The following is a 12,554-nucleotide window of genomic DNA, read 5'->3' as shown; positions in this document are numbered from 1 at the left end:
CGCCCGCCCCCTCCCTCCCTCCGTCAGACGGGCGGGGAGCTGCGGCGGGCGGGAGCGGAGGGGCGCAGCCGCCCGGGCCGCGGCGGGGATGCGCCGCGGATGCCGGCGAAGAGGTGGGCGCTGAGCGGCGGCGGCTGGGGGGGCGCGCACGGGCGGGGCGCGGGGCCGGCGGCCCAGGCCTGGGCCCGGGGCCGGAGCGGCGGGACAGGCCGTGCTGGTGGAGCAGCGGGTCGGGTCGCGCCGCGCCGCACGGCGGTGCCGGGGCTTGGCGGCGCTGGGCCCCGCGGGGGGCTGCGCGGCGCGGCCGCGTGCCGGGGCGCGGCGGTGCCGCCGTGGGAGGCGGGAGCGGGCCGGGGCGCGGTGGGCGGCGGGCCCGGTGCGGGGGCTGTGGCCTGGCCCGGCGTGGCTGCTGCGGCCGGCCCCGGGGGGAAGCTGGAGCATCCGGACCCGGGGCGGGGGGGCACGGCGTTACGTAACCGCATCCGTGGTGTCAGCCCCAGCCCCGCCGCTTCATTGCCGCTACCTCAAGTCGCGGTTTTTTTTTCCTCCCTCCTATGCAGAGCAATTAAAAATGCCCCAATAAACTGCCTGGTCTGTGAGGATGAATTGTAGATCAGGTATTCATAAGTTGATACACTCTTAGAACACCTTTTTGTTTCCATTCTCTGTCTCTCTCAAAAAAAAGGCAGGAATGGCCTCTAGTTCCAATTTGCTAGCAATGATGCAAACCCCTTGCAAGTAATTTTAATATGTATAGGCTCATTAAAACAGTTGTTTGGAAATATCTGCTTCCCAGAAGTACTGATGCTTAAAATGACCGCCTGACCTGGGTTTTGCCATTGGTCTGCCGTTTCATTTTATTTTATAACTGCTTTAGTGTGCTGCAAGGCGACATTGTTGATATTCTCCCCAAAAGCTTCAGCAATGCAGATACTATGAACTAATAGTAACCGAAACAAAAGACCTTGCTGTACTTTTCAGAGTGAATTAGGAATCCAAGGTCGAACAGCAAACTGCAGTGCAACTTGTATGGGGTGTAACGTAATAGAACAAAAGTATTCACAAATCTGATTAGAGAGTTTAAGTGAAAAGTGTTCCTTAAATATAGACTCTTACTCAGTAGATGAAAAGAAAAATTACTTAGTGAAGGTGTGAGGAAATAGCTATTTTAGGACTACAATTAACTATATCGGCTCAATTTTAATGGAACTAGTACGTTTAATTGCATTCCTAACAAATTTTCTGTTCTCCAGATGATTAACTTGCAGAATGATACCAGCTCCAAGATTAAAATCTCATCAAATATCTAATGGTTTCTGTATAATTGTGTTTGGTTTATAATAGTTCTTCGCTAATAACCATCCCCTGTCCATATAGCTGTAGATACTATAATTAGACTTTTTTTATCTTGGTATAAATGACATGACCTTGACCTTTAGAGGTTGAGCAGGTGTGGTTGGTATGGATCAGAATATCTTATATGTTTAATAAACCATTTATTTTTATGTATATATAATAAATAGCGTTTTCTTTAATTTTGTTTAAAAACTATGCAAGAGAAGGACTACTTTCTTTTTTCTCTCCATTAATAGAGATATATGCAACATTTATTATTTAAAATACCCTAAAGAGGCTTATATTTAAACTACTTTTTCTGTACAAGTAAATGGTAGTATGTATATCTAGAAAAAAAAATAGTGCAGGATTTGTGACTGAAGACCCTCTAAATATTTTCCCTTGCTACTGAGGGCTGGAAGGAGATACCTTTTGTTGTACTGTAGTTCCTCAAGCTTGCTTCTTCCACTTCCTATTAGTTTGCTATTACACTCCTGGGTCCTCCATAGTGCTTTCGAGCCGTATTGTTAGGGGTATTGTTCGCAGCCTTTCTTGTTGCTGGCCCTTTTTTGTCCTTAGCCCATTCTGGCAGCTTGTTCATAAATCTCTGTGATGCTCCAAGTTTCTGTTGCTGCTTTTCTAGTCTTTATTTTGCTTCAGTTCCACCCAGGAGTAGCAAAACATCGGTTCATCTACTTGTAGGAACACGTGGGATTTTTTCAAATGGTGGTGTTGAAGGGCTGTACTCTGTTTATATATTTATATGCTTGGATGTGTTTTTTATGGAACCATCAAAAACATAACTTTGGTCACAGATGTTAACTGAGCAGCCATTCAGCCCTTACTACAAAGCCGCTACAGCTATGGAAAGATAAAGCCTTGTGACTTCCTCAGTAAGGGAGTCCCCCACCTCTTGCTCTATTGCAAGTGCTGCTGGAGACGGAGGCTGCTCTCCTTTGGCACTGCCACGCTGGAGATGAAGGCAGAGGGTGTTCATAGTACTGCTTCGTTTCCTTCAGTCCTTTGGCATGTGTTCTGTGTGGTGAGGTATGTATGTGTGTCTACTCCTTGGTGCTTCACATTTTTTCTGAGGTACCATCTACCACTGGATTTATCAGTGTGACGCAAGTGAATGTTTTTGCTCTTGTTTTGCCAAATACATGAGATACCAGCATGGATTTTCTCTCGGGATTTTTTTTTTTTTCACGTATACTTCCTTAGTTTCCTGAGAACTTAGGCTTCTAATACCATGCAGCTTTGTCTCAGGAGAGCTGTATTAAGGAACATTAGTCGTCCAGGTCAGCCTTTCTGTGCCACACTGGAGAACCTGCTGCCACTGATACTGGTATTGCAGTGGGAGACGGGAAGGGAACTGCCTGTGCTTCACTGCTGAAGGGGGGTGTATGTGTCTATATTCTTAATGTTTGTGTATGTTTACAGTGAGCCTGTGCTAATGGTTTAATTAACCCTTAAGCCTCATATATGGGGTAGAAAATAATTATCCATTACCCCTGTCTTTTCTAATATTTTTTAAAAACACTGAACAATTCAAACAGTTCCCAGAGGTTTCTGATGTATGTGATGGTTAAACACTGGGAGGCTTTATTTTTCAGTTTTTTTTCCCTGGTAACTAAATGCTTGCTGGTTTTGAAGCTTTTGACTATGCTGGCATGGGAAAAGGCAGCAGTTTCTGTAGATAATTTTCATGGGAAATGTTACTCTGGGCAGTTGTACTTCTAAAAGGAATTTCTCCAAGAATTTCCTTCAGGCTTGTGTTTCTTAAGCTGAGTTTAATGAGATTAAAAAAAAATCCTTCCCAGTGGAATACTAAAGTAAATGCTTACTTTTTTTTTTTTTGTTTGGATTTGCAATAGCAAAGTTCTAGACATCAAAGGAAGCATCTACAGGTACTATATACAAATGAAAGTAAACATGCTTAGGCCATGTGAGGGATGTTGGATTTTTGGCAGATTCAAAACATGGGTTTGGTGACAGATAGGGAAACTCTCGAGCTGTAAGAAGTCTGGCGGGGAGGAGGTTGCATTATGAGGTGCCAGGTATTGTGAACTGAATTTGGTTGTAATATTATGAAATACTGAGGAATATGAAATTGTAGTAGTGTTCATGCTACGAATGGTACTATTTATATTTGTAATTAATTTCACTATCTCCATACCTAGGTTTTCTGAGCTGTAAATACAAGTCTACAGCTTTCAGCTATTTCCTGTAAGTCAAAATACAGACATGAGGGCAGTTAAAAGTTTTATTTAAATGCTGCCACTGCTGTATACATCCTGGTATGGTATTTCCAGCATATCCCTCTTTTGGGGTTACTCCTTTCAGAAGAGCTGAAAAAGATGGATGAATCTTTTGGTGCTGACAGCTAATAAGCCGGCTAAAGGGAGGACAGCTAAACGTGAAACGTGGAAGTTAGGAGAAGACCACGGGAGTTATGTGTATAGACAGTTAAACTCATGTTGTTTAGGGAAACTTCTGGGCTGAATAGACTCATTAAGATATTAAGGGAGGAAAAAAAGTAAACAATACCATAAAACTATAGACAACTGTTGAAAGAGGAAAAAACAGGGTTGAAGTGGTTTTTTTTTGTGTGTGTGTTTCTTTTTTTAAGGGGGGTTGGACCAAGTGACATCCAGAGGTTCCTTCCAACCTAAATTAATCTATAATTCTAACTGGTTTGGCATTAAAGCCAAAACCCCAACACTACTATTTTGTATTTACAATGAGAAATAGATGGTGCTTAGAAACACTGAATTATTTTTTCTGGAGTATGTGTATTAATCCTACAGAATTTCCAGCTAGTTTAGGAGCTAGCTCCATGTAAAATGTGTCAGTATGTGTGAGGGCTATATACAGTTATGGGTGGTAGCAGCAGGGAGGGAGCTGCTGAATTTCCAAGCTTGTCTTTCTGAGAAAGCTACAGACTGGTTGTTTAAATGGTTTCAGTGTGAACCCCTCCATCACCAACTCAAAAACCAAAAAAGATTGTATCTCACTACTTGTTACCTTAACTTTAAAAAGAAAAGCTTTGAAGGAGGAGGAGGAAGTTGGAGATTGAAGAAGAGTAAGAAGATAGGTCTGGAATGTATGGCAGTTGTAATGTCCTAAAGATTAGGAGAGCTTTATAATGGTCCTTCGAAATGCCTCACTGTAGCAGAGAGAACAGCCGCATTTTGAAACCAAGTTAAATAATTTCCTTATTGTTTTTTTTCTGAGTTCCTTAAAGATGAATATATTTTAATACTAGTTGAGAGCACTTCTCTTAAAAGAAATAATGGATACATTAACTTGAGATGTAAAGCAAAGAAATCTCTAGTTGATTGTGAGCTTAATATAGAGTTGCAAGAACTTCAAGTAGCAGGTGTCATGTTGCATTAGATTAAAAGATTAAGTTTTCTACCAAAAAAATCAATTTCCATCTGGGAAACTTGGTTTTCTTGCTGTCTTCTTGCTGGGGGATGGTATCTGTATTTCTAGCAGAGTGTGGTACCTGGGCATCTCTTAAAGGTTTTATGTTCTTCAATCAAATAGTTCACATTTGTGTAATTCAAGCCCTCCCCACTCCAGTGAATCTTTTCCTCCTTATTTTGGGATGCTGAGAATCAGGTGGATAAGTTTAGTCTACCCAGAATTTTGCAGATAGGAAGTCCAGCCTTGGTTATGATCTCTCACAGTGCGATCTGACTGCTTGCATTCATAACTCTGCTAAAATAAGAGTTTTATTTTCCCTGTTTTACAGTGGAAATTGAGAGATGAAAATGCTTGTAGCCTATAAACTGTATAAAACCCCTGTGCTTTTCAGGTAACATGAACATTGTAAAAATCACAAAAGCTATGCCTAGGCCCTATTGATTTGCACGTTTCTAGTCCAAGCAGAGATGCTAAGGAAACTTATGGATTCTTTACTTAAAAGGCTGGATTAATTTATCTGTATATGATATTGAATGTAGTCCCACCCTCTAATGCAAATGCTGTTCTGTTGGTACAAAGCTTTTCTATCTATAGTGTATATGGTTTCTAATTAAGTTAGTGAATTATGTTTTTGAAGGATTCAAAGGTATTAAAATAATGTATTAGATACTTTACATCAGTACAGTAGGGCATATATCTGGAATTGCTTTGTTACAAAAACAACTAAACTCAAAGTAAGTAACATTTGTGTAAGAATGATCTATAGATCAATTTCAAGATACCTGATCTTGGACTGTGATATCCTTTTTCAGATGAACTGAAAAGTTTTCTTTTGAGAAATGGAATAATCTCAGCTTGCCCAAAGAAAAGGCCATATGAAACCTATGCCATGGGGTGAAGGCTACCTGCCTGCCTAGCTGTAGCTGACTTGATTAATCCTGGAAAATGAAAAAACAATAGAAGACCTTTTTTCTGTAACTTGCTAACTTCATACTTCCTGTACCGCATTTGGAGTGGGAGAGCAAAGAGTTATAGAAACCTTGGTGGCAACTGCTAATTGACCTTAGATGTGGACTGTGGAATTGATGAGACCTTTGGCGACTCCTGCTGACAGTTTAAATGAGAAACAGTAGCCCCAGGTGTGGGAGATGAGGGAGCATGACATGGGACATGCACATACCTCTGACACTTGGAAGGCTGAGCTGGAGGGGAACAGCGTGATGTGAGGTCCAGGCCACTGGCCAGGACTTGGACACACTGAGCAGTTGGGGTGAGCGTTCTGTTCCCCAGGGTCTCTGGTGGCAGTGTCACCTGGACTGTGATTTGTGTGTGTCATAGAATAGACAAGCTGGAACAGAAACGCCACACCCGTCCTGCTTAATAAAACATGACGAGATTATGTAACACAGAGTGGTGTCTTCCTGTTCTTGCAACCACCCCACCCTGTTTGCCTATGACAAACCCAGCGTGGATAAGGTGATGTTAAACAGGATTTGGGTCAAAAGAAGTTTCTGTGACCATCTTACAGGAATGGTTCCAAGCTGGTGATTCCTCTTCCCCTTTCATAGAATCATAGAACGGTTTCAGTTGGAAGAGACCTTAAAGATCATCTAGTTCCAACCCCCCTGCCACAGGTAGGGACACCTTCCACTAGACCAGGTTGTTCAGAGCCTCATCCAATCTGGCCTTGAACAATTCAGGGAGGGGGCATCCACAACTTCTCTGGGCAACCTGTTCCGGTATCTCACCACTCGCACAGTAAAGAATTTCTTCCTAAATCTAATCTAAATCTACCCTCTGCCTTCACCATCTCTCCCCTGTGTGTGGTCAACCTGATTCTGCAGTGGGACCGCAGATGGGCTCTTGCCCCCACTTCTACTGTATGAGCATTTTTATGCCTCACCTACTCAATGTTGCCTGACACCCTTGTGATCTTGTTCAGGAAAACAACTTAACTGTTTCTTCCCATCCTGTCTTTGAAAATAAAATTCAGTCTTCTTTGGAAAGTAACAGCACTGTGATTTGAGAAATGGGAGAGTAACAAATCCATATAGACCGTGGCTCATCTTCTCAGATTATGATTTTTGAAGTTTTGGCCACAAGATAAAAGTTTCTTCAATTAATTTGTTTTCTAGAGCAGGAAAACTTTTAGGAAAGTGCTGGTGGGCAACTTATTTTCTTTTATACCTTTATATTTAGGGTGCTGGTTAGGTATGTTGCCACCTGCTAAGGATTGATCTTCTGGGGAAACTGGAAAGGCAAAATCACTGATGAAGAACTACAGAAATGGCAACAAATGTACCAGATAAAGAGACTTTCAGCTTGTAAATGAGAAGCTGAAATATGGTTAGTTTAGTGACAAATGTTTCTTTCAGAGTGGAGCTTGGTGGCTGATGGTGGAAATGATACTTGGTTAAAAGGAAAAAGTGTCAAAATAAAACAGCTTGTTGAGATCTGAAACTGGCAGTTGATGTTGAGTCATCTTGGAGTCCCTCTGACCCCAGTGTGAGCATGACACATGCATCCCTCTGGGAAGTAATTACGTCTCTTTCATGTTTAAAGTATGTGTTTGTTGGTTTTAATCTGTTTCTGGAAAACAAGCTTTATGCAGAAGATGTTTGCAGAAAACAGAAGGATGGGAATGATATGAAATGGAGCTATAGGGTACTCAGAGGATGAGTCTGGATGTAAAGTATCAGTGTGCCCCTGATACTGGAAGGTTAGCTCTATAGCCATACAAATTTTGTATCTTTCGTTGTGATCGTTGTTGATGCGTAAAATCCATCTTCTTTTTCCCCTGTTCCCGTCAGCTAGATGCAAGTTGTCTCTGAGTTCACTCGCAGCTGATAACTGTGCTTTTTTGTGCATGTAGCTTTTGGTAACTACGGTCAGGTCATAGGTGCTACCTGGTTTAATGTTCTTGGGTGACATAGTCATGGGCAAAAATAACCCAGTCTTTGACTGAAAAAAGAAAGTTCTATAACTCTCCTTAACTGTAACCTGTATTTGTGTGGGTGTGCAAATATGCTATGGGAAGCTAAATGTAAAATATATGGTGGTCCACTGAGCAGGCTTCTCTCAGTCCCTCCTATCACTGGTAGTGTAGCCTACATATCAAACCAGTGGTCAGTTTGCAGTGTGCGATTCAGAGTGACACACAATGCAAAGTAATCTTTAAAAAAAATGTACAAGGTGTTTTCTTTAGTCGCTGCACACTCTGTCCCCTGCCCAGTCACCATAAATACTGTTGCGTGACAGAGCTTACAATTAATAATTAGAGTGGCTTCTGTCTCTAATTAACACAATAATGGTTGTGTTTTCTTGTGAAATGTGAGTTGAGGATTAATGGGGTAGGCCTCAAACCAGGTCAGAGTCTGAGGACTGGAATTAGTCAAACAACTGCCCAACCCTCAGACCCTTACGCCACTCGTCAATATCTCCACATGGTTATGCAGAATCTGTGAGTTTAAGGAGTAGAAGCAGTTTCAAAAGTAATCTATGATATGCTTTTTAATTTCCGTTTCTGGTGACGCAAAGGTTGCTGTTGGATCTGCAAAGTAGTTGGTTGCTATTAAATGTAACAATGAACGTGGCAGTTTGGGTTCATAGCTCTTACCTTTTCTGTAACAGTTGCTGTGTGTCACTCTGGCTGAAGAAGAGAAAACATGTTACAAATTCAAGTAAAATTTTGTGAGCTACAACAGGAAGAGGAGAGAGAGTGGCAGATTCTTTGCCTTTAAAATTTACAAATTCCAGTTCATAATTTTCTTTCATTTTACATTGATTTGGACAAAATACTATGAAACATGAACCTATAAACAGTAAGTTCAGGTAGAGGAGGTGGTAAAACAGCCATGTTGTAATCACTTGGCCTTTCTTAAAGCTATGATATTTTTCTTAATACCCTTTGGTTTTACGTTTCCCACTTGACCAGTTCCTCGGAGGCTGTGTAACAGATCGCTGTTCAGAGTTCTCCTGACATTTTGCGCCTTCTTGATTGCCTCATTTTTCTCCTAGCTGTACCACCTTTATAGATCCAAATATGTACTTGTCCTCTGATGTGTGCACTTTCTAATAGTTGAAATGTTATTCAGACTGTTAATGCATTGTACCAGGGCTATGCATGGGGTTGGGGAGAAGGATCATTGCCTTCAGCTCTGATACCTGCTGACTGTCTAGTCCAGAGCTGTACTGGCCCTTGGCTGCCAGCTTGTGGTGCAAATACACTGTGGTATTATTAGCCCCTGCCACCTTATGCTATTTCTGGTATAATTACTTTCTGATACATTCATCATTACATTTCCCCCTCAATGTTCTTTAGAATTTTGAGAGATTTATTCAGTGTTTGCAAAATTTTATGCTTTAATCTTAACTTTGTGAGCACATTAATTTTGCATAAAGCTATCAAATAATGTCAGTCATAAACCTGTGCTGTATCTCTTTACTATTGTATATGCTATTTACTATTTGAATTATTTTTAAGTTACACAACATTCTTTTGTAAAGTTTAAATATACTGACTTCAGCATTTTCTACATTTTCTTCATTCTTTTTCACTTGTGTTATTTGTAGTAAGACAGTAAAAGTAATTTCAAAGATGCAGTAAGGAATGATGCTATGTGAAAAACAGGTAGAGACTAACAATAAGGACTTGATAAACATGGTGATGTTCCCTTGAGGGCAATAGAAGTGTGCTAACTTACATCAGTTGAAGGGGTTTTAAGTACAGTAAACCAGAACTATTTAAGCTGGGATTGATGTAAATTAGGCTAGTAGCACTCTTTAGAAAAGGGGCAGTATCTCATAATAAAGCAGTTTTATTTCTTGGTGCCATTGCATGTGTTCAATGCTCTCTGTCTTTTTTCTTTCTTCTGTTCTCCTCCTTTGTCTGGTTGTGAACACTGTACTCAGTGCTGAGAAGTGCAGAACATGCTTGTGGAGGGCATGGCGGCTTTATTCATTTCATACTTCAACATCTCTGGCAACATTCCCATGTTGAAAGCTGATGGAAACAAACTGATCTTTAGGCCGCAGATATCTTGAGGAACACGTAGTTCTGCTTTCTTGGTTGGTTCTTGGGTAGTTTGGCATGAAAAATGTGTCATAGCTGTGTGATATAACACTCAAAAAACCACCAATGTTAATTAGATCTGTGTATAGATGAAATTTAGTTTCTTATAAAGAAATGTAATGAGTGCAAACTGATTTTGAAACTAATTTTTTAAAAGACAAGTGCACCAGGCATGTGTTCATTGCCTTTCTGGGTTTCCAACACCGAGATGTACTGTCTCAGCTCTTGCCCTCTTTACCATTATGCCTCTCCTCCGCAGGTCACTCCCTACCCGTTAATACACCCCTCTCTGAATTTCGGTCCTGTGCCCAGGCTCACTGATTCTCTCTGGGGACACAGGCATGTCCCCTCGTCCAGGCTGCCAGTGCTCCATGCTTCCCCTCCAGCTGCCCCTTGGGCATCCTGGCTGATGCAGTCTTCCATGCTTCTCCTGAGGGTCCTTTGCCATCTCAGGAGATCCTCAGTGGGGGCTGTTAGAGGCTGGGGAGTATGAAAGGAAAAAAACCTTGGAGAACAAAATGCATGGAAATTCAAAGTGTTAAGCATACCAAGGAAAATCAGTTATTTTCCTAACAGGCCTTATGCCTAATAGCAGTGTAAGGTGCCATTTCTTAATGGCAGCAAGAGAAATATTTTTGCACTTTATGTTGGTGATTCTGTCAAGGTGGGTTATACATTTCAACCATGCTGAAGCAGATTTAAACGTAACAGTACAACTTCCAAATGCGAGTTTCTCATTTAGGAGTAAAGTCTGAACAGAAATATATGTATATGTGTACTGTGAGATCCAGAAAGTAATTCAAGCAGACCTCTCTGAAGTTTTTGTTTTTAAACAGTCTCAGTATGCTGCAAAAATGACTTTCAACTCTTCAGGCTCCCACAGATTGCAGCACAGAAAATCAATACTTTTTCAGCTAATGTCAATTTTTTTCATTAGAGGATAAATGAGGAAGCATGAGGCTTCTAGACTTCTCTGACTTCTCTGCGCTTCCCAGACAGCTAATCTTTATTTATCTTTATATTTTGTATAACGCATACTTAGTGCTTGTCATTTTATTCTCATTGCCAACCATTGCTTGTGTTTGTGAATTAAATACTCAAATAATGATGGAATTGTGGTGTGTTTTTAAAGCCTTAGTTCAAGTACCTCAAGTTAAGAAGGTGAATCTTTTATTTCAGGAAATTAAACTTTGTAAGAAACTGAAAATGATCCCTGTCATGGATTTTTTTTTTCTGCTTATCCAGTAATGTGACGGCTTGTGCTACTTCGTAGTCACTGAAATTTGTCAGTGTTTAAGTACTGGTATTGTGGAGGGTTTGTTTTTATAAACTGAAATATTGTAATTTATATATCCCTGAACAAAGCTTTCCTATTAATATGTTGACAGCAAGGCAAATGTATTTACTTTTTAAATTGTTTGTTGCTCTAATGATCTTCTAGATATCGCTATACACATATGTTGAAAATACTGTAGATTCGAATTAGAGAAAATATTTTTTATTATCTGAAGCAAATATGCACTTTGCATTTCTGTTTCCATAGATGTATCAAGAGTAGCAAGAGAGCGGCATGATCGAAGGCAACACAACGGGTCAAAAGTGAGAGATAGCAAGTGTCAAGTTTAGGTTTTGCTCATTATTTCTGTTTTGCTAATAAGGATGTGTGCACACACAAGCAGAACGCAGGAGGCAATATTTGCTCTGCCAGATGAGAAGTAGAGAAATAAAGTAGTTTAGGTCAGTGGTGCTCCATTCTAGGAGGAGATGGATCTTGCAAATAATGATATTAGAATTTTGCTAAAGCTTCTCCCATGATCTTTGCTTTTACTGTTGCTGCAAAGTTTGCCTGAACGTAAGACCAGCCTCGCTTGTTAGCAGTGGCTGACAGGGACTGTGTGGTATGAATGTTCACTTGATGATCTGTGAAAGACCTACATAAATAAAAATGGGGAATGTGCATCTCAGAAAAAGGGTATGAGGAGAACATGATTTAGCAAGTGGGCTCTGTTGTTCAGAAAACAAGGTCAGAAACATTAAGCAGAGACAGAATATTTTCCCCTTGGGGTCATGCCCGATTGCAGATTGCAACGGACAGTTCTGAATGAGCGTATAAACCTGCGTACCTTGGTCAGCTGCAGCGCGAGCACGTGCTGGGCAGCCGGGCATCAGCCGGTTCGGGCAACGGCTCCGTGCTTCTGTCTGCAAACCTCTGTAGCTATATACTTTGGTTACCAATCTTGCAGCGAGCTGAGCAACACATTTCAGTATTTTTCATTGTAATTAACATTTTACATGGTTCAGTATGTTTAGTACCATGTTCCAGTTCTTTCTGCACACAAAACCATATTTTCCTATCTTTGTTACTAACCTATCTGGCTATAAGAGGCAAAGCCAGTGTTAAAGAGAAATGCATAAAGGAGAAAGTAAATGGCAGAAAGTCAAAATTAAGCAAACCATTTCCAGTGCTATTACTAGGAAATTTCACTGACGAGAGTGGTGTAGAACTGGAGACCAGTGCCCTGCACAGCTGTAGAGAGAATTTTTTTTTTTTTAAAAAAGTGAGGGAAGTAAATTTTGTAACTTTCCCAAATGCATGGATGAAGCCTTGCTTGGTAGAATAGATGCAATTTTCCTGCTCCAGAATGCTTGTTAAAAATCAGAGAAAGTAAGGATGAATGTGAGATTTTCTTTCCAGGACACTGTTTTCCAACAGAATATC

General features: G+C 40.9%; 1 protein-coding gene across 1 annotated transcript in view; it reads left to right on the top strand.

The window, feature by feature from the left end:
* Nucleotides 1-40: 40 nt before the first annotated feature.
* Nucleotides 41-12,554, top strand: part of OSBPL6 (oxysterol binding protein like 6) — a 99,690-nt gene continuing 87,176 nt past the window's right edge. Inside the window, exon 1 of the mRNA XM_068407352.1 lies at nt 41-113. The gene's annotated coding sequence lies outside the window, so the exon portion shown is untranslated. The remainder of the gene's footprint in view (nt 114-12,554) is intronic.

This window comes from Nyctibius grandis, chromosome 9 (assembly GCF_013368605.1).
Source record: "Nyctibius grandis isolate bNycGra1 chromosome 9, bNycGra1.pri, whole genome shotgun sequence".
NCBI classification, from domain to species: Eukaryota; Metazoa; Chordata; class Aves; order Nyctibiiformes; family Nyctibiidae; genus Nyctibius; species Nyctibius grandis.
The sequence above is the reverse complement of the archived record's forward strand: the minus strand, read 5'-3'. Positions and strand labels throughout refer to the sequence as shown.